At 40.1% G+C, this 22,901-nt stretch overlaps 1 non-coding gene across 1 annotated transcript; it reads right to left on the reverse strand.

The window, feature by feature from the left end:
- Positions 1–1,191: 1,191 nt before the first annotated feature.
- On the reverse strand, positions 1,192–1,298 carry LOC139187038 (U6 spliceosomal RNA). The gene has a single exon (XR_011570740.1). It is a non-coding gene; the product is annotated as a U6 spliceosomal RNA (small nuclear RNA).
- Between the last annotated feature and the right edge of the window lie 21,603 nt (positions 1,299–22,901).

Here is a 22,901-nt window from a genome sequence, read left to right on the forward strand (position 1 = left end):
ATTCTAGATCTCTAATAGAAAAAACTGTCACTTCGCATTGTATCTTACCTTCCATGCCCCTTATCTTCTTTTTCTCCAATTCCTATGTCTCAGGTCATGTTTCCAACACTGTTATCTACTCTACTTCACTGGTTCTCTCTCCTTTTGTGTATCTAGTCTATTGTTTAACCTATAAAACAAACATTTCCTTCTAAAGCACAAGTTCTTTCCAAAATTCTCATTTCCTAGCATCCTGTGAAAAGCTAACGCTCATTTCAAAGAGCTTTATTCATAAAGCTCAGGATACTATAGAAAAATGTTTTATCCAAATGCAACCACAACAACAACAGAAGCCCAAACCTTATTGTGGTTGTCACTTTTAAAGCAGTTCATCGATGATCTATTATATGCTTTGCTTTCACCAAGAATGTGTACTAGGAATGGCAGTAAAGCAACGCATTTCCCAGAATGGTAATGAAGTGCAGCCAAAATAGAGATAATTATTTTAATTAATGGTAATGATTTTAACGGTTGAACATTTTAACTAATTAATTATGATTGATTGCTTGTTACTAATCAAGGAATATGAGTCAAAGTTGTAATTGAAAAACCAGGAGCAATGGGCTTTGCAGAGAGCATATCATAACCCTACTGGGATCAGAAGCACGACTTTTGCCTTGAACATTGCATCCGGGAGCATTCCAGTCCTTTCTCTTTCATTTATTCCTAAGACAGACTGCTAGGGTGTTGATTTTTCAGTGCTGTGATTAGGATCCTTTATCAGAAATGGGGAAACAAAATGTGAAAAGTGAATACATTTCAAGAAATACATATATTATTTTTACATATTATATTATTCATCTAAATTTTATTCTTGTTAAGCTCTCGAGACTAAGCATTCTTTTTCAGATAAAGATTCTAAATACAAGAAGCCACCCAATTGGTTTATTCAGGCAATCTGAATTTTTAATATTTAATTTTTATTAGAGTACAATTGCTTTACAATATTGTGGTAGTTTCTACTGGATAGCAAAGTGAATCAACTATATGTATACATATATCCCCTCTTTTCTGGATTTTCCTCTCATTTGGGTCACCCCAGAGCACTGAGTAGGGTTCCTTGAGCTATACATTAGTACAGCTAATGTATAGTTCTCATTAGTTATCTATGTTATATGTAGTATCAGTAGCGTCCCAATCTCTCAAACTCATAAATACATGAAACACTTCATGAATTTGCATGTCATCTTTGCACAGGGACCATGCTAATCTTCTCTGTATTGTTCCAATTTTAGTATATGTGCTGCCAAAGCGAGCACCAGACAATGTGAATTTTTAATAGCATATTGCCTAAGAATTAGTTTCCCAGTAGTTTTATATTTAGTATGTGGACACTGGATTGTCAAACCCTTAAAAACCTAACAAACTAAAGATAGAACTCCTAAGACCAGTGAATTAAACTTCTTTTCACTCTTTAGTCTAATGATTCTAATTGAGGCAAATCAACATCTCAACACAACCTGGGATTTATCTTGAGATTTACCATAATTCATTCTGCATTAGTAAATACAGCAATGTAGTCATTTTCATCCTAAATAATCCTTTTACTATAAATAAAAGTCATGTTGCACCACTTTAATTTGTAGATAAGGAGAGCTGAGGGAGGGACCATAGGAATAGTAGAGTGAGAATCGGGCATGGCCAGTTTGGAAAAGGGCAGAAGGTCAATGCAGCCATGGTACAGAGTATGAAGATAGGAGTGTGGCAAGAAATGAGGCTGGAGGGGTAGACAGGAGCTAAATGGAGCCTCTTGTTTGTCACACTATTTAAAGGGTCCTCAGGACAAAGAGGAAATGCTGGAGATCACTCAGGAGGGGATGACATAATCAAATGTATCTTAAAGTGAAGTCACTCAGTCATGTCCGACTCTTTGCAATCCCATGGACTGTAGTCTAACAGGCTCCTCTGTCCATGGGATTTTCCAGGCAAGAGTACTGGAGTGGGGTGCCATTGCCTTCTACAGGGGATCTTCCTGACCCAGGGATCAAACCCAGGTCTCCTGCATTGCAGGCAGACGCTTTATCCTCTGAGCCACCAGGGAAGCCCACAAATGTATCTTAAGCAAGTTCATTCTAGTGCACCTGCTAGAAGATTTCTAGGGGTGAGGAGAAAAGTCAGGAAGCATGCTGTCCCCACAGTCCAGATGACAAACAATGAGAAGTGATATCAAGGCAACGACAGGGGCCACTCTGGAATAAGAATACCTGGATTTGGTCAGAAATTTACTGAATGTATGTATGTAAGTGGGCTTCCCCTGTAGCTCATTCGGTAAAGAATCTCCCTGCAATACATAAGACCCTGGTTAGATTCCTGGGTCGGGAAGATCCCCTGGAGAAGGAAATGGCAACCCACCCCAGTAATCTTGCCTGGGAAACCCCATGGACAGAGAGCATCCTGGCAAATTACAGTCAATTGGGTCACAAGAGTCAGGCAAAACTTAAAGACTAAACTACCAACACCACCACGTATGTATGTAATTAACAATTAAAAGCATGATGACTACAAAGAAAGTTCAAGCTTGAGCGAAAGGACTGAGCTATTTGGAACCTGTTAAAATCAAGGTACGGAAGACACTCTGGTTATCTCATGTTGTATCCACTTCTTTCTGCCTATCCCATCCAACAGTCGCACCTAATCTGGAGTGTTGTCCGCAGCCATGGTCTCCAGATCACCTGCCTGTCTTTCAGACTAGATGTCATCTGAAGACATAGGAGGTTCTACCGGGGGAAGCAAGTCTGGGAGTCAAGCCTGTGCCTTTGGTTGGCATGGGAGCAACATCACACTATTTTTTCTACATCTCATGGTCTAATCACTGATTTTTCAATCACTTGATTCACACTGCCTCCGCCGACATTTTAATCATAGTCTTTATTTTTTTTAAGATCTTTTTCATGTGGACCATTTTTAAAGTCTTGATTGAATCTGTTACACGATCACTTCTGTTTCTCATGCTCTGGGGGTTTTGGCCTCGAGACATGTGAGATCTTAGCTCCCCAACCAGGGACTGAACACGCACCCCTGCATGAGCCTGAACTCTTAAGCACTGTACCACCAGGAAAGTCCCCCCCACCTTTTTTTTTTTTAAGATAATCATAGTCTTTAAAAGCACTTTGCAAAGTGTGTTCAGAAAGAGTGGCTGGTATCCCTTCCTTTCTTGTAGTAAACTTCAGTGCCGAATTACCTTCAGCTGAATCTGTCTCCCACTGCCTGGCTCATACTCGTAAGGGTGTAGTTTCAGATTACCAGACTCCTCCCCATTTTCCCCTCCCTGCTGTGGCCCAGGTATGATACATACCAGCACACTGAGGCCCAAGAGACTAGACTTTAAGTCCCTATAATTCTTTCTGTCCATAGTCAGGATTACACCCTGGGCCTGGGCTTCAGAGATCATGGAGACTGCATTTAGGGGTCATGCGACTTAGATGTAGAGAGATGAAAGCTATAGAACGTGAGAATCAAGGCAATTCCCCAACAGGTTTTGACATCAGTAGCATTTGCAAACATTTCTCCTTTTCAAAATCTCGTGCTGAAGCTCTGGAGACAGCAGAAATATCTTTATTCCTCTCAGATATCACCAAGGTTAAAATGCGCTGTCTGTATCTCAGCCAAGAAATTTGTTTCAAGATCAAGAGGGAAGTGGACACAGAGTTGAAAGAATAATGATATTCAGATCATCAGCTTTTTTTTTTTTTTTTTTTGTCTCTCTGCAGACTGTCCACTTGATAATTTACCCTTGGACATTTTTAGTCTCAGGTCAGACTTCCTTCTGCCATTTGGCATTCTCCCAGGCACCATCCTTTTCCATCAGTCAGTGTAAACATTAGCCAAGCATAATTAGGAAGGTAAATCTGCTGTAGAAATGATCATGATTTCATTTAGAGTTAGCCAATGTTAGACAATGGATAGTCAGTTAATTTTCTTTTGCAGGAAATTTGAAAACAAATAACAGACTAATCATCTAGACACATCAAAATTGCATCTAAGTTAACCACTGCAGCTTGTTTTTCTGATAAGAATACATTCAGCTATGTTCTCATTTCAGTATAAAGAAATGAGTGGTTGGCAGAGGAGAAATATCATATGACATCCCTTATATGTGGAATCTGAAAAGAAATGATACAAATGAACTTACTTACAAAACAAACAGATTCACAGACTTAGAGAAAGAACTTATGGTTGCCGTGGGGAAGAAGGATGGGGGAACAGATAGTCAGGAAGTTTGGGCTGGATATGTACACACTGCTGATTTAAAATGGATAACCAACAAGGACCTACTGTGTAGCACATGGAACTCTGCTCAATGTTATGTGGCAGCCTGGATGGGAGGGGAGTTTGGGGGAGAATGGAAACATGTGTATGTATGGCTGAGTCCCTGAGTTGTTCACCTAAAACTATCACAACATTGTTAATCGGCTATACTCCAGTACAAAATTAAAAGTTTATTTCCTCTGGCAAATTACATATATATTTATTTATTTATTCGATCTGTTTTGATTTATTATTTCACAACTATCTGATTTACAGATCAATTAATTTCTTCCTTCAAAATAAATTTATTTTCTGGATAGTGTATTTTTTAAATTGAAGTACAGTTGATTTACAATGTTGTGTTCGTTTCTGGTGTACAGCAAACTGATTCTCTCTCTCACTCTCTCTCTATGTGCGTGCATGCTTTGTGTGTGCTAATTGCTTCAGTTGTGCCCAACTCTTTGCAACCCTATGGACTGTAGCCCCCTAGGCTCCTTTGTCCATGGGATTGTTATTATATAAAGCAAGTCCCCTACATATGAACAAGTTCCGTTCCTAGAGTCCATTCAAAAAAAAGCAAAATAAATAGTTAAAAAAAAAAAGAAAGAAATGAGTCTTTGGGTTGGTAAAAAGAAGCAGCACAAAAACCAAAGGGAAAAGTAGAAAAGGACAGCAGTAGAAACCACTGTGTACCATGAAACTATCAGTTTAATTTAGGTATTTCCACTGCAAGCAAAGCTTACTCCTTATATTAACTTGCAGAACTGACAATCTGCTTTGCCAGAATGATCAACACTAGCAAGGAGCATCATACTGTTCAGCTGTGGATTTAGTCTGGAGTCATAGAGGAGGATAATAAGTGGTCTAGTAGCACCTCTCGGAGTGTGAAGTGGGCCTCCTGGACTGGCAATCTAACCCTGCTCCTGGCAGGGCCCCAAGAAAGCTGAAGGAAAGGGAGGGAGAAATGAGTGAATAATCTTTCCTCCTTCCCCTAGGATTTGCCAAAACAAGAACCTGGCATTGAATATTCAGAAATACTCCACAGAGAGTTGCTTTCATGGGCTGGATAGAAACTGATCCAGCTTAGAAAATAGAAAATGAACACTGGGTGCTCTGTCCAAGTGTGAAATGTAAGAGTCTAACGTCTCCTTTTCTGCCCCATCACCAGGGTTTCTCATGTTTTGCCACTCCAACACTTTAGTCACTTGATGCAAAGAGCAATGGACTGTAGCACGCCACGCCTCCCTGTCCATCACCAACCCCCAGAGTTTACCCAAACTCATGTCCATTGAGTTGGTGATGCCATCCAATCATCTCATCCTCTGTCATCCCCTTATCCTCCTGCCCTCAATCTTTCCCAGCATCAGGGTCTTTTCCAATGAATCAGATTTTTGCATCAGGTGGCCAAAGTATTGGAGTTTCAGCTTCAACATCAGTCCTTCCAATGAACACTAGGACTGATCTCCTTTAGGGTGGACTGGTTGGATCTCCTTGCAGTCCAAGGGACTCTCAAGAGTCTTCTCCAGCACCACAGTTCAAAAGCATCAATTCTTCAGCACTCAGTTTTCTTTATAGTCCAATTCTCACATCCATATATGACTACTTGAAAAACCATAGCCTTGACCAGATGGACCTTTGTTGGCAATGTCTCTGCTTTTTAATATGCTGTCTAGGTTGGTCATAACTTTCCTTCCAAGGAGTAAGCGTCTTTTAATTTCATGGCTGCAGTCACCATCTGCAGTGATTTTGGAGCCCAGAAAAATAAAGTCAGCCAATGTATCCACTGTTTCCCCATCTATTTCCCATGAAGTGATGGGACTGGATGCCATAATCTTAGTTTTCTGAATGTTGAGTTTTAAGCCAACTTTCTCACTTTACTCTTTCACTTTCATCAAGAGGTTCTTTAGTTCTTCTTCACTTTCTGCCATAAGGGTAGTGTCATCTGCATATCTGAGGTTATTGATATTTCTCCCAGCAATCTTGATTCCAGCTTGTGCTTCATCCAGCCCAGTGCTTCTCACGATGTACTCTGCATATAAGTTAAATAAGCAGGGTGACAATATACAGCCTTGATGTACTCCTTTTCCTATTTGGAACCAGTCTGTTGTTCTGTGTCTGCTTCTAACTGTTGCTTCCTGGCCTGCATACAGATTTCTTAAGAAGCAGGTCAGGTGGTCTGGAATTCCCATCTCTTGAAGAATTTTCCACAGTTTATTGTGATCCACATAGTCAAAGGCTTTGGCATAGTCAATAAAGCAGAAATAGATGTTTCACTGGAACTCTCTTGCTTTTTCCATGATCCAGCGGATGTTGGCAATTTGTTCAGTTGCTAAGTCTGACTCTTTGAGACCCCATGCAAAGAGTCAGCTTTTTCTAAAACCAGCTTGAACATCTGGAAATTCACAGTTCATGTATTGCTGAAGCCTGGCTTGGAGAATTTTGAACATTACTTTACTAGCGTGTGAGATGAGTGTAATTGTGTGGTAGTTTGAGCATTCTTTGGCATTGCCTTTCTTTGGAATTGGAATGAAAACTGACCTTTTCCAGTCCTGTGGCCACTGCTGAGTTTTCCAAATTTGCTGGCATATTGAGTGCAGCACTTTCACAGGATCATCTTTTAGGATTTGAAATAGCTCAACTGCAATTCCATCACCTCCACGAGCTTTGTTCATAGTGATGCTTTCTAAGGCCCACTTGACTTCACATTCCAGGATGTCTGGCTGTAGGTGAGTGATCACACCATCATGATCATCTGGGTCGTGAAGATCTTTTTTGTACAGTTCTTCTGTGTATACTTGCCATCTCTTCTTGATATCTTCTGCTTCTGTTATGTCCATACCACTTCTGTCCTTTATTGAGCCCATCTTTGCATGAAATGGTCCCTTGGTATCTCTAATTTTCTTGAAGAGATCTCTAGTCTTTCCCATTCTATTGTTTTCCTCTATTTCTTTGCATTGATCACTGAAGAAGGCTTTCTTATCTCTCCTTGCTATTCTTTGGAACTCTGCATTCAAATGGGTATATATTTCCTTTTCTCCTTTGCTTTTCGCTTCTCTTCTTTTCACAGCTATTTGTAATCTTTTTTTCACAGCTATCACCCACTCAGTGAACATGAATTTGAACACACTTCGAGAAACAGTGGAGGACAGAGGAGCCTGGCGTGCTGCAGTCCATGGGGTCGCAAAGAGTCAGACTTAGCAACTGAACAACAACAAATATTTTGTTTTCAGAAGAGATCTAAATATGGGGTTCAAATCACTGGGTTTTTAAAAGTTCTTACAGGGATGTCTTTAAGATCACAAAACAGACAGAACATTCTCAGACCAAGTAAACAGCGGTATTCTCTTCTGTACACATGTAGCTAGCCACAGCCACACGCCACAATGAGTTAAGCAGCTCACAGTAAATAATCCTGCTGAAATAACAGCCTTAATTTTCTGAGCCTCAAATGAATTATAAAGATAATCCATTCACCAATTACATATATGCCCAGTGGAAGTTATTACGGTGCAGCAAATGTGTATCTTATGTCCACAGATGATGCTGTTGTTACATCCGGTGACAGAGTTTTCTCCTCGGATGATCTCTCCAGCCGTGGTAATGAGGTCACACATGGCCACTGAAATGCTCTCATTTCTTGTTGCTGGGGACCAAAATCCCCATTTGTCAAATAGTTAGCCAGGATCGAGGCCATTATAGCAAAATAGGTTAAAGTTTGTGGATCATTATTACTGTCAAGGTTAATTTTTTACTACTAACAAAATCCGCATAGCCTATAAAATGAAGGTTTGTGGTTTTTTTTAACTGTTGTGTGCTACACTATAAAGCAAGAAAATACATTATGTACCTAACGGCTCAGATGGTAAAGAATCTGCCTGCAATGGAAAAGATCAGGATTCAATCCTTGAGTTGGAAAGATCCCCTGCAGAAAGGAATGGATACCACTCTAGTATTCTTGCCTGGAGAATTCCATAGACAGAGCCTGGAGAATTCCATAGACAGAGAAGCCTGGCAAGCTATTGGTCCATAGGGGTCACAAAGGGTCAGACACAACTGAACAACTAGCACTTTCACTTTCACATTATGTACATTATCTCCTGTATATACATTAAGTTGATTAAGGTAAAATATTATTTTTAGTAAATTATTATCAAAATAAGAATGATTGTAAAGACGAATTCAATTACATGCAGATAATTAAATGGAATTATAAAGAGAACTAAGGAACTATTCCCCGAGAAGTAGCTAAGTCCTAATTTTGTTGCTTTAGACCAAAAACCAGGATAGAAGTTAGAAAACAAAGCATAGGTACAAAGTTTTGTCCATTCAAGTTATAAAAACTTAATGAAAATTAAAGGTAGAATGAACTGCTCAGCATGCATTTTGAAAAACAATTAATTACACAACTGGAAGGACTGATACTGAGGCTGAAACTCCAGTCCTTTGGCCACCTCATGCCAAGAGTTGACTCATTGGAAAAGACTCTGATGCTGGGAGGGATTGGGGGCAGGAGGAGAAGGGGACGACAGAGGCTGAGATGGCTGGATGGCATCACTGACTCGATGGACCTGAGTCTGAGTGAACTCCGGCAGTTGGTGATGGACAGGGAGGCCTGGCGTGCTGTGATTCATGGGGTCGCAAAGAGTTGGACACGACTGAGCGACTGAACTGACTGACTGACTGACACAACTATATCACCACCTCTTTGGAATTCTAGGTTTCAAATAACTTTGGCTTAGTTTTCTTAAGAACTCAGTACAAACTGTGTCTCCAAATTTTAAATATTGTGTCACTATCAAATAGTAACTGGCCATTTCTAATATTAATCAACAGAAAATACTAACTAAAATCCATTTAGTAACCTACCCCATGGTTTTAGATAAACAGATAAATGAAGATGATGAAGGCTTTTCCCCTATCTTGTAAAGTCCAGATACAGGGTCACTAATTAAGGAGGTAATATTCGACTTCTTATTGTCATAATATTTGTCTTATTGTCATAAGACAGTAGGATATTATGAAGACACAGATAAGGTAATCTCTTAAGGCAATTTTTCTTCCAGCTCTGCGACTATATATTTGGATAATTATCACTGAAAGAAAATGTACTATCCTTTTAATTTGACATTATTATTCCATTCTTTCCCCATTCACAGGATATGTGCTTCAAAGCAGCATGATGTGAAAGATGAAAGCAAGAAGTTTGTAGTCAAAAAATACAGGGCCTTTGCTCCACAAGTTTCTTTACAATGGAACTAAAAGCAAGACTTTCCGCCACATTCCTCTCATGATGACTTTTAAAGGGCACCTTAAACATGTGATGTCTTTGTGTCTTCGTTTCTGTATATCTCACATTGTTGTTGTTATTGTTTAGTTGCTCAGTCGTGTCCAACACTTTGCAACCCTATGGACTGTAGCCCGCCAGGCTCCTCTGTCCATGGGATTTTCTGGGCAAGATTACTGAAGTGGATTGCCATTTCCTCCTCAAGGAAATTTTCCAGACTCAGGGATCAAACTGGCATCACATCTCTGCATCTCCTGCATTGCACGTGAATTCTTTGCGGCTGAGCCACAGAGGAAACCTACAGATCTCAGTTCAATAGCAACTTATGGAATCTATATCACATGATTATTCATGAGAATTTTTTCAGTATCATGCAATTATAAAGTATAATTCACAATAGAAAATAATGTCACCTGTAGAAAGACCCATGCAAATAACATTTCATAACTAAAGAAAAGCCAGTCCTTTAAAAGTCATTGTCCCTGGTTTCATCCTTCTGGATATTTTTCCAGTCTCAAGCTCTCTGTTTCTTCAAATCTCTGTCTAGCAATGGCACCCCACTCCAGTACTCTTGCCTAGAAAATCCCATGGATGGAGGAACCTGGAAGGCTGCAGTCCATAGGGTCGCTGAGGGTTGGACACGACTGAGCGACTTCACTTTCACTTTTCACTTTCATGCATTGGAGAAGGAAATGGCAACCCACTCCAGTGTTCTTGCCTGGAGAATCCCAGGGACGGGGGAGCCTGGTGGGATGCTGTCTATGGGGTCGCACAGAGTCGGACATGACTGAAGTGACTTAGCAGCAGCAGCAGCAGCACAAAAAACAGCATACAGGCCATATACAGAGAAAATATAGACCATCAGCTTGCTTTTCCCAGGTGGCTAGTAATTGGGTACGCAGGGCTACGGGTCTGCGACACCGTGTGTGTGCGTGTGTGTGTGTGACTTCAACTCATCTTCCAGCCCTGAGCAAAGTAAAACAATCACCACCTCAAAAGCCCCACACAGTGTTGTAAATGTTTCTTTACTTGTTCCTCCCCATCGCTAAACTATGAGCACCTTGAAGAAAGGGAAACTACATCTAATTTGTCTTTGTAACCCCCACGCCCAGTATAGTATTGGTGAATAGCTGGAGTTCAGTGAATATACAATGAAATAAAATGAATGGATGTCTTTCTGGAGTCCAATGGCTTTGTCAGAGCTGAAATTGACTTTTCGACTCCCATCCGGGTCAACGCTCTTTCTTCTACATCCTGCAGCAGGCTTCAGCAGAGAGCAATCTTGGGACATCTGGAGCAACAGCCATGAGAAAGAGAATACCACCTTCTAAAGCAACACAGATTGCAAGAGAAACAGACTAGTGCCACTTAAAAATTCATGCGGTTTATCAGAGGCTCCTTTAGAGATTGTGTATCATTTGTACACCTGGTGAAATCAAGCGATGTAAATCCAAAAATGTGATCAGGAAAAGAACAAAAGCAAAAATTTCATATTTAGAAATACCAACGTATGCCTGTTAGGCTTTGTGAAAAGATGGCACACAGTTCTAGGTAGTCACCATCATGAGGCAAGTACAAATTTCATCTGCTGTTCAGAATTCTTAATGTGGCTTACACCGATTGTACTTCTTAAGGGTTTTCTGGGTAAATGGCCCACCTGTAGTTGAGAATGAGCATGACTGGGATAATGGAGAGAGAAAAACACACAGAGATAGAGGGAATGTGTATAGATGGTGGGGAGAAGGTGGAAGGACAGAGGTAAGGAGGTTAGATGTACAGCCAAATTAAGCTTTTAAAATGAAATTAATAGCAGAACTTATTCAACATATGCATATTCACATAGGGCACCTAATTCTCCCATTTTTTAGATCAACTATGAAGGGTCCTCTATTCTTGTTGGTGTTGACAGTCTATTCTTGTTTCCTTTTACTTGGGTTGCTCTGCAGAGAACAGGTGAAGCCAGTGGAAAGCCAAGGAGTAAGAGGATCACAGACTATATAGTTCTAAGTTCTGTATTTGTTTTCTATTACTTCTGTAACAAATTACCACAAACGTAATTGCTTAGGACAACATATTATCTTGCAGTTCTCTACATCAAAAAGCCAACAGGGGTCTCCATGGGCTAAAATCAAGGTGTCAGGCAATGTGTCCCTTTCTGGAGGCTCCAGGGAGAATCTATGTTCTGCTAACTCATGTTGTTGGAAGAATTCAGTTCCTTGAAGGTGGAGTACTAAGGTCACTATTTTCCTGCTGGATATCAAGGGAGGTCTGCTCTCAGGTTCTAGAAGCTGCTTACATTTCTTGATTCATGGTCCCCTTGCCCTATTTTCACAGCCAGCAGTGGTGGGTCAAACCCCTCTCACACTTCAAATCTCTCCCCCGGTTCTTCCCATCACATCTGTCAACCTCTGCCTCCTACATCCACAATTAAGAACCCGTATAGTTATACTGGGTCCACCCAGCTATACCAGAATAATCTTTTTATTTTAAGGTCTGTAAACTTGATTCCATCTCAAAGTTCCTTTGGCACATATGATAACATATACACAGGCATTAGGGGATGCATACCTTTGGGGACCATTATTCTGCAAATCACACCTACCTTCACTAGACACAGGCCACAGTGTACATCCAAAGGGACCCTGTTCTCTGCCTACTGGAGAGATACTAGGAAACAAAGCTTCCGACAAGGCTAGGAGTGAATGTAAAAAGTGTCTGTGTGTACACACCATCAAAATGTCTCAGGCATTCACTCACATAACTGCACAAAGGTTTACTGAAAACCTGTTGTGGACCAAAAGTCTTATGGCAAACACTAAAATAGAAGATGGGCAAGTGCTGATCCCTGAACTGCAGAAGATGACAGGAAGGTGATGGAAAGAACGTTAGCCAACCTCAATGCCATGTGCTAAGTGTGTAGTGAAGGTAAGTATGAAGGCAGGGAAGAAGAAGTCAAGTGGAGAAGGGCATTCTAAAGAGGCTTCTAGAAGAAAGTGAAGTGTGAATAACAGGGATGATACACTCAGAGGCTGTGAGTCGTCAGGTGTGATGAAGTCTAGGACACACTTGGGAAAGTAATGGGAGATGAGCAGAAGAGGAAAGCAGGAGATGATCACCAATGGTACGTGTGTGCATCATAATAAAGAGTCTGAATGAGACCTCAAAGGCAATGGGAAAATCCATTAAAGGATTTTAAGCAGAGATGTAATCAGATTTTGTTTTTTAAAAGATCATTCAAGAAGCAGATAGGGAAGAACTAAAATAGCAAACTTGAAAATAATTTCCAAGCTATTCACTCCAGGGTGAAAGAAAGCTCTGTGTATAAAATTAAGCCGTAGACACTGGTAGGAAGAACTGTTAAACGTTACTTCCTCCTTCCGTCTCAATTTGTGAATTCTTCCTGGAAATTGTATAGGGACAGTATTAAGACACTTCTTTTTCTTCATAATGTGCTGTGGCAATGGTCCAGGAAGATCTGGAAACTGGAGCAGCAGGTCTCAAACTAGTCCATTATCCCAGAGCACAAGATCTCCCACACAAACATCTTTGCTTTATTCGAACCACAGCCTTCCCTCCCATAAGCCCACTCAACTTCCTCCATTGCTAGACTCCTGGGAAATCATGTCACACTTTAAATCCGGCAAAAGACAGTTTTATTTAAAGAAATCCTATACTTCCTTAACATGTTTTCTGAATCTAAAAGTAATACATTTCATACTCAAAAACTTTGCAAAAGTATAAAGAAGTTTTAATGTATTACAAATCTTTAATTTTTTTCTATTCTTTAATTGTCTTCTTTCTAGTAAGAAGCCTTCTAAGAATGTGATTATACTCTAAAGTTTTTTTGTTACCTTTCTTTGAAACAATATATTAGGAGAATTATTTTGTCCTTAAATATTATTCTAAAACATTGTTTCAATGACTGCATAGAAGTCTACTGTATGAAAGTACTATGATTTTCTTAACCATAATTTATTAATCTTGTAGTATTGATTTTTTATTTTTGTTTTTTGATACTATAATTAATACTATAATAAAAATATTTTAAGCATTTTTTTTATTTTCTGAGAATAAATGGACTCCTTTTGTAATTTTTTTCTTGTGTATCCAGAATTTTTTTTTAAAGTTAGCCATGATTCTTTTTGGTGAAAGAACAGACAGGACACAGCCAATGACTCAAATCTGCAGGGAGAGAATATTTTAGAGCCAGGGATTAGCAATACATAGACTCTTTGTGACCCCATGGACTGTAGCCCGCCAGGTTTCTTTGTCCATGGAATTCTCCAGGCAAGAATACTGGAGTGGGTTGCCATTTCCTTCTCCAGGGGATCTTCCCGACCCAGGGATTGAATCTTACTGTCCTGCACTGCAGGTGGATTCTTTACTGTCTGAGCCACCAGGGAAGCACATAAAGATATACAAACGTTTATTAAACACCTACCATGGAACAACCACTATGCTGAGTGCTGAGAAGGTAACCACAGCAAGACACAGCTTACCCTCCCTGAGTTCACAATCTAACCAGGTAGAAACACAGAGAATAACACTGGAGAATATTAGAACCAACACAAAAATTACACCTATAAATAATTCTTTCAGGATTACTGAGTTTTTTTTTTTTTAAGGGCTGCTGATTTTTAAGGCTCATTTTCTATACTAGTTCCTCATCCTTCACAAATATTAATCAAAGTTACCCCCACATCTACCCCCACTGTTTCATTAGATCTTAGACCCTTTGCATCAGAGAACATTTTGCCTTTGTTAGGACTGTAATATCTCATCTTGGATTTTGAAAATTGGCTCCTTTCTCCTATAGAAGGTCACTCAGCCATACTCTATTAGCCCTACACTAGTGGTGTTCTTAGATCCTGATATGTACATCAGTGTTTGAGGAACACAGAATTCTTAGTGTCAGAGTCAGTATCTTCCAGGTAATCATAATCTTACATTTGTCTTTTTAAAGGTTCCCAAAATTATGTTTCTTAATATAAAACAAATAAGGAATGAACTTGATGGTCTGTTTAGCTTTTTAAGACTTAAATGCAATCATTTTCTTTCTCCTTGCAGCAAACCAGGCACTTTTTAACTCAAAAGTTTCCAAAAGAAAAGAGTATTTATTTGCAAAACAAAAGAGAAGGGCAAATGGTGGGGGGAGGGGAGAGGTGTAAACTTCTGAAAACTGTGCTAAACTTTCACAATTTAATAGATAAGAATGAATACTGCTGTTTAACTAGATCCAGTCTCTGAAATATCTAATTAAAACTGATGTGCTTATTTAGTTTCCAATTCATCACAGGTGGGCCCACATTAATGTGAAAATGAGAGTAAATTACCAGCATTTGGCAATCTCACTGAATGTCATTCACATTATTAGCTCAAATCTCAAAATGCATTTTAAAATGTGGTTCATAGGTAGGGCACTGTCTCTCCACGCAAATAAAAACCTTCACTGGCGGGCTGAGGGAATTTCACTTTTGTGTAGGGGGCTCCCAGGGGCAAAGTCCACTTACCAAACACTCCCCACTCTGTGATCCAATGTAAGCTGCCCGTGGGAAAAGGTGGGAAAAGATGCTCACTCTCTTCCCAGTTTTAACATCTCCTGGGAATGACTGTTTAGTTTGGCCCAACTCTCTTCTTGGGCTTCCCAGGTGGCACTAGTGGTAAAAAGCCCGCCTGCCAATGCAGAAGACATAAGACATGCAGGTTTGATCCCTGAGTCAGGAAGATCCCCTGGAGGAGGGCATGGCAACCAACTCCAGTATTCTTGCCTGGAGAAACCCATGGACAGAGGAGCCTGGTGGGCTACAGTCCATAGGGTGGCAAAAAGTCAGACACAACTGAAGCAACTTGACACGCATGCAATTCTCTTCTACCTTGTCAACCAGAACTTCATGTAAAATTCAGATCATTTCACTTTCTGGAGGGGTTCTTTCCTAGTAGCCCTCATGAAGAACAGCAGCTCCTATGCCATCCGAGTACAGGGCCACAACCCCACCACAAATGGGCCCTGAGCCCTTCAGCCTTTCTCTTTTCACATCTACAAAGTGTAAAGTCTCCTTCCATCTAATTTACCGGCAGAAGGCTATCTACAAACACACGTTGATATGCACTCTGGATCATCTCATAGATTACCATCTTTGGCGACAACAGGAGAGCATTCAACTTTGTTCAGTCCATACAATTTGGACTGAAATTCAAGTTCACAATCAAAGGAGGGGCTGAGAAACGGTGGGCTCAGGGTATCCCAAGGAGAGGCAGGACCCATACCAAAGACAGTGAATCCACTGGGGTCCAGGCCCCCACACCCCGCCTCTTCTGTTTCCTCATCAGTAAATTAAGACACTGAGAGGCCACATCACCTACGAGGGTCCTTCCCTCCAAACACCAAACTTCTCCATGAGCGTGTCAAATCTGTCTCAGGGTTCTTTTGAGAGTAAGTTTTCAAGGGATGAGGCCTGGGGATAATGAAATTCAGAATGAGGTTCAGGGAGGAAGTGGTTAGCATCTGAAAGGATTTGAACCATTCCCACAATGTTGAAGCCATCTTTCTCTAGGGAATTGAACTTGCTTCAGTCAAAAGGGAATGTCTTCCCCTGACATGGGCAAAATAGAGCTCTTTAATCAAGTTAACACTAATGGAATTTGTGACTGTTAGAAAAGAGGACCACTACACTCAAAAAAATTAAAAGATTGTTTCACTAATTGGGGAGTTGTTTTTCCTCATGTACCAAGAAGTCAAGAGCAGTTGCAATGGAACCAAGTTCCTCTTATCCTCTAACCCAGTCACTCTTAGATATTGCTTGTCATCTTATGACCATGAGATAGCTGCTACAACTCCAACCATCACACCTATAATCTGCTGAAAGAAAGGAAGGCAGAGTGATAAATTTATCCAGTTTACCTGGGACTGTTTGGGTTTTAAGACTACAAGTCTCATCTCTCTGAAACTTCCACAATTGTAGGCAAACCAGAACAGTTGTTTGCCCCAAATAGAAGCCTATGATTGGCTGGCTCTCTCTCACTGTTTTAAGTGAGGTCCTACCCAAACAACTTCTGCTCAAACCTCATTGGCTAGAATTTAGTCACATGGTACCCATTTGCAAGGAAGGCCGGGAAATGCACATGGCCTCCTACCAAAACTTTGTATCTTGGCAAGAAAAGAAGAAAAGGCAATCTCTCTCACACTTAGAAAGCCTGGAATGGCACAGTCCATGCAACCCCATAGTCTTCCTTACCCCCAATACTCTCCTCTGAGCCTAAGAGCATCAGTAGGGTCAGTTATAAGTACCTGCAACAACATAGGTGATAGAGACTCAGGAACTTATCAAATCAGAGAGCCAATTAGTTGAGAAAAGTTCAGGTGAGTTACTAAAACTATAACTGCCTGGAGGCTCCCCGTGGGCTCTGGATCTCAGGGTCCTGTGTCACATGGCCCCAGCAAGGTGATAGGGACTGGGTTCCAATGACACCCTTCCAATGAGTGTGCATCTCCATTTTGTATCTAAGCTCCAACAAGCAGAAGAAAGATGCAGAGTCCTATGAGCACTGACAGGGCCCTGATTAGGGATTAAGTTTTCTCCAATCCCATCTTCACCCAACCACAGAGCATCGTTTTGAAGAATCATTTGTGGTAAATGAAGAGAGAGGAGCTGTAAGGGCAAGAAATTGCTACAGAGTAATAGGAAAGAAGTGCTATCGTTTGATGAGGGTAATAACCTTTCTAAACTAGTGTCCTACTGCATTAGATTTTCCATGAAATTATTTAAAACAGCAGGGAATCCAACATCCCCACATTATTAACCTCTAGCGTGTGCTTACTGAAGAAAATCCAAAGAATATTTATGTGTCTTGTGCAGAGGTTGAACCTTAATGTCACAGACTGAAGCAAGACAGCCATGGAATCCTGCCTGCGCTGTCTTTTGTCAGTAATGGGGATCACAGCTACATTTCCTGCCTGGTGAACATGCAAAATTGTTCTTCAACCTATCACGATAAGCAGAGCATCAGTCATCACTTTCTAGCTTTTGGCAGTTTGTTCTATAGAAGAATAGGTCTTATTTGCAGTTGGTCCTCACTTTTCACTACAAAGTTGATATACAAAGCAGTGTCTTCTTTTCAGATTCTTTCCTAGGAGGAAACACAATGGTCTGAAAGCCTCACCCCCATAGCCCTGTAATTGTTATAATAAACCGTGACACCACCTACATGAAGGAGAACATCCAGCCGCAGCTGATCACATTATTTGGGAGTAAATCTGTCACAACTAGAGTCACTGTAGAAGTGTTATGGTCAAATATGTTGAATTATAGCTAGATTTTAGCATTCATTATAATAATTATGTTATAACCACCATTTCATCATAAAAATGAGTTTCATGATGACATTTTGTTCTTTGTTCCAGGACTTGCAAAATTCCCAAATTGCAAGAGGAGCTTAGGAATCATGTTCAATCAAGGTTACAAAATGTAAGTTTTTACAGATTTATGAGTTTTTTAAACAGCATTCAGATAAATGATAATTAATATAAGGCAAGCTTGCTAAAACTGATTGGATTCCATACTCCCTATAAGTTAGAAGGATTTAATTTTTACATTTTTTTGAAGAACTATGCATGTATAAATTATAGGTAGTTGTGAATTCCAAAGCTATAAATATACTGGAGGACCCTGGTGGTATCATGCTGAACAGCTGTTTGCAGAGAATAAGCCTCTCCAGTACCCTGAGGAAGGCATGGAATGTTGAAATGTTGGCTAAATGTTAAAATTGTTCAAAGAATAATATCCCTAAAAACAAAAGGAAAATAGGAATGATGTCCCTGGGTTTATAGCTTGATCTGAATAAACTCTGTCAAAACCCCTCTCCAGTCTCTCCTCTGCCTCCCCTCCCTCCCTTCTTTCCTTTCCAGAGCAATTTAGTTCAAAAGCCATTAGCCAGAGCCAAACAACATAGGTCACTAGGGAGAAGAAGAGGGCAGGTCACGGTGGTCCAGGGAAAGGGATAATCACTCAGTCATGTCTGACTCTTTGTGACCCCATGGACTGTAGCCCGCCAGACTCCCGTCCGTGGGATTCTCCAGGCAAGAATACTGGAGTGGGTTGCCATGCCCTTCTCCAGGGGATCTTCCCAACCCAGGGATCGAACACCAGTCTCCTGCATTGCAGGCAGATTCTTTACAGTCTGAGCCATGGTGGTCCAGAGTTGTATATTAGAGCCCAAGATGGGTGAGAACAGCACCCAGGAGGAAGAAGGGTGGCCTGGCACAGGGTGCTGGAGCCAGAGGTGTCTGTGATGAGGGTACTGAGGTGGAGCCTAGGAGGCTTGACAAGGCCTCCATGCATGGAGGGGAGGCAGCAGTGGCCTGGCACAGATGCCAGAGCCCAGAGGGAAGAGGCAGGTGTGCTGGGGAGGGCACCTGAGCCCAGGTGTCAGAGCTCAAGCTGCGTGAGGAGGACGTTTACATAGAGGGTCCCAGAACTTGGTGTCAAAGCCTCAGTGAGGTGAGAAGTGTGTTCAAACTGGGGGCGTAACCCTATGGTATACATAATCTTTAGTCCTCTGAAGAATTAATTTGTATTAAACACCTTTTTTACATAAGTCATATACCTGTCACAAAATGCTTCTAACTTCTTTAAAATTTCCATTTTGAAATAATTACAGATTCACAGGAAGTTGCAAAAACAATGCAGAATCATCACATGCATCCTTTACCCAATTTCCTCCAATGATTACATCTGATGTAACTGTACAACCATATCAAAACCTGAAAACTGACATTGGTAAAATGTGTGTGTTTAATACTAGTCCCGTTTGTCACCTATAAATTTGTGCAACCACATCAAAACATTCCATAGTTACAAAAGATCTCCTTCAGGCTACCCTTTATAGTGACTCCCACAAAAAAAAAGAAAGAAAAAACACAAAAAGCCTTCCCTAACCCCTGGAAACCACTAATCTATTATCCCTATTTATAATTTTGTCATTTTGAGAATGTTGTGTAAATCAAATTATATACTATTTGATTGGATTTTTTTCACTCGGCATAATACACTTGAGAATAAAGTTGTTACATGGATCAATAATCCATTTCTTTTTATTGCTAAGTAGCATTTTACAGTATAAATGTACCAAAGTTTATTAACTATTTGCCTATTGCAGGACACTTTGTTTCCAGTTTTGACTATTGCAAATTATGTTCCCATGTACATCTGTGTATAGAAGGGAGAGGGGAAAAGGACTTTCCAATGAAGAAAAAATTACTTATAAAGAAGACTACTGGGGAAATTGAAAAATTTTAATATGGACTACACATCAGAGGGATTTTTCTGGTGACTCAGCTGGTAAATAATCTGTCTGCAATGTGGGAGACCCGGGTTCAATTTCTGGGTAGGGAAGATCCCCTGAAGAAGGGAATGGCAACCCACTCCAGTACTCTTGTCCGGGAAATCCCGTGGACAGAGGAGCCTGGTGGGCTACAGTCACAAAGAGTCACACACAACTGAGCGACTAACACTTTCACTTTCCCATAAGACTCATGTGTTCTTGTTTTTAGGAAATCCACACTGAAATATTTAGGGACGAAGAGATGCTTTACCTCTCAATTTCAAATGGTTATGGAGAAAATGAGGCAAAATTTAAACAATTTATAAATCTGGCTATAGGTATACAACAATTCTTAGCACCATCCTTAAAACTTTTCTATAATTTTGAAATTATATTAAAATTAAAGATTACAAAGAAAAGTACTATCGGAAGGACAATCCCTTTGGCATATTTTAGTTGAAGAGTCTTAAAAAGTTAAAAAGTATTAGATCTGTGTCCAGTATAGAGAACTTTTATCTATCATCTAAACAAGTGAAATGTAGTACTAGCTTTATCTTTCTTGCCCTCCACTCTTGAAGTACAACTATCAAGAAAAAGATCTGATCAAAGAGATTTTTTTAATGATATACATACATACAAGAGTTCAGTTGACTGGCAAAGTTTTATGGTAGTAACATTAAATGGTGGTGGTGGTTTAGTCACTAAGCCATGTCTGACTCTTGCCAGCCCATGGACTGTAGCCCGCCAGGCTCCTCTGTCCATGCAATTTTCCAGGCAAAAATACTGGAAAGGGTTGCCATTTCCTTCTCCAGGGAATCTTCCCTACCCAGGGGTCGAACCTGGGTCTCCTGCACTGCAGGCAGATTCTTTACCAACTGAGCTACCAGAGGAGGAGAATATTAAATGATCTCCAGCTCTAATGTGAGCCCTCAATTTTATTTTTCTTTTTATGGTGGGCGTGTTAACAGGGATTGTCCTAGCCAAGTCACTTTTAGATACTGTTCTCCACGATACGTACTATGTAGATGCACATTTCTATTGAAAGTGAAAGTGAAAGTTGCTCAGTCATGTCCAACTCTTTGTGACCCAATGGACTATACAGTCCATGGAATTCTCCAGGCCAGAATACTGGAGTGGGTAGCCTTTCCCATTTCCAGGGGATCTTCCCAACCCAGGGATCGAACCCAGGTCTCCCACATTGCAGGCGGTTCTTTACCAGCTGAGCCACAAGGGAAGCCACATTTCTATTATGTGTTTTCAACAGGAGCCATACTTGCTATTATGGGAGGCTTTGTGCACTGATTCATACACACACACACACACACACACACATGTATATAATACTTGTATGTAGTAGAGTATCATTCAGTCACAAAAAAGGATGAAATCTTGCCATTGGCAACAACATGGATGGACTTTAAGGTATTATCCTAAGTAAAATAAATCAGAGAAGGACAAATACTCTATGTTTTCAATCGCACGTATGTAAAATTTAAAAAACAAACACATATAACAAAACAGAAACAGGATCATAAATAAAGAGAACAAACTAGTGGTTCCTAGATAGGTATGAAGTGGGGGAAAGGGTGAAAATACATGAAGGGGATTAAGAGGTACAACCTACCAGTTATGAAATAGGTAAGCCACAGGGATGTAATACATGGCACATTGTGATAACTTTGTATGGTGTGTAATGCATAAAAATATCGAATCACCATGCTATTCAGCTGAAACTAATATAATACTGTAAATCAACTACACTTAATAAAGAAAGAAAAAAACACTTCATCTTCTTTTAAGGTATTTTTATTTTCCTGCTTTTTGACAAAATGTTTCTTAATCTTCAGCAGTAATATATCAATATGGAGTGGCAGTTTGACAATATGGTTCTCACTTTTCATGGTATAAATTCAAAGACAAATTGTGAACAAGTCAAGTGAAACTTGTCATTCACAGCTGTGAGGTCACACTAGTGAATTATAAGCTTTTCATTATGTCAGAACTGTGAATTACAAAGACTTTTTTTCTGTATTTTCTGTCAAATAATTTATTAGTTCCCCCTCTATCTCAGGATTTTACAGCATGCCAGAACCAGAGAACACAGGGACTGTACTGTGGCAATTCCAGATAGAACAATAGGTGTTCATATGTATCAGAAGAATGTGAAAGAGGAGACAGTGATGATTTCAAGCTGTACTATTCACAAGTTCAGAGTCATTCCTGGTGAGCAGTTAGTTTTCTCAAAATTGAAGCCATTGCCATCCCAAACTAAGGGATGCTATCTTTTATTGTCTCCTTGTTAACACCATCAACTATCATTTCTCAAAAGCCACTAAGGGTGTCATTCTATGCTGTTTAAAAAATTAGAAGATACTTTCTTGTTAACATTAACCTCATAATTATTACTGCTATTATGAAACTCTAACTCTTCATAATTTGCATAGTGCTTTCATGTTTTATTTATCATTCACATTGACTCAGTGAGGTCATATTATATGAGTATATAGCCAATATAATTAGGTATATATAGAAAAGATACTTCCTGATTCACTTACAAGGAGATCGAGGTATAGAAAGGCTCCAAGAGATGATAGAGGCTTAACCAAAATCATGCCACAACTAAACATCAAAAGCAGGAATCATTTACTCAGGTTCTAAATCTAGACATCATTTCCCACATTCCACAAAACTTCCTTCTCTCTAGAAGCATGCATGTGCTGCAACTCAAATAAATCTCGATGCTTCAGACAGTCCAGTGTCTCTTCAGTGTCACATTTGGAGAAGAGTTCCATATTCTAAAGTAATTTTTTAAAGAATTTCAACACCTGCACTTGTAAATCTTAACGAAAATCTACTCAGTTTCAGTTAATGCGCCACAGTCACATAAGCTCTTGCTTCCACTTGTTCACTCAAAACTCCTCCTGCTCAGGATCAATACGGTGTTTGCCATTTGTTCTTTTTCCCCTTTCTTTTGTCTTTCTAATCCTGTCCATCTCTCAGTAGTCCCCTG

The sequence above is a fragment of the Bos indicus genome, chromosome 14 (assembly GCF_029378745.1).
Source record: "Bos indicus isolate NIAB-ARS_2022 breed Sahiwal x Tharparkar chromosome 14, NIAB-ARS_B.indTharparkar_mat_pri_1.0, whole genome shotgun sequence".
Taxonomy (NCBI): domain Eukaryota; kingdom Metazoa; phylum Chordata; class Mammalia; order Artiodactyla; family Bovidae; genus Bos; species Bos indicus.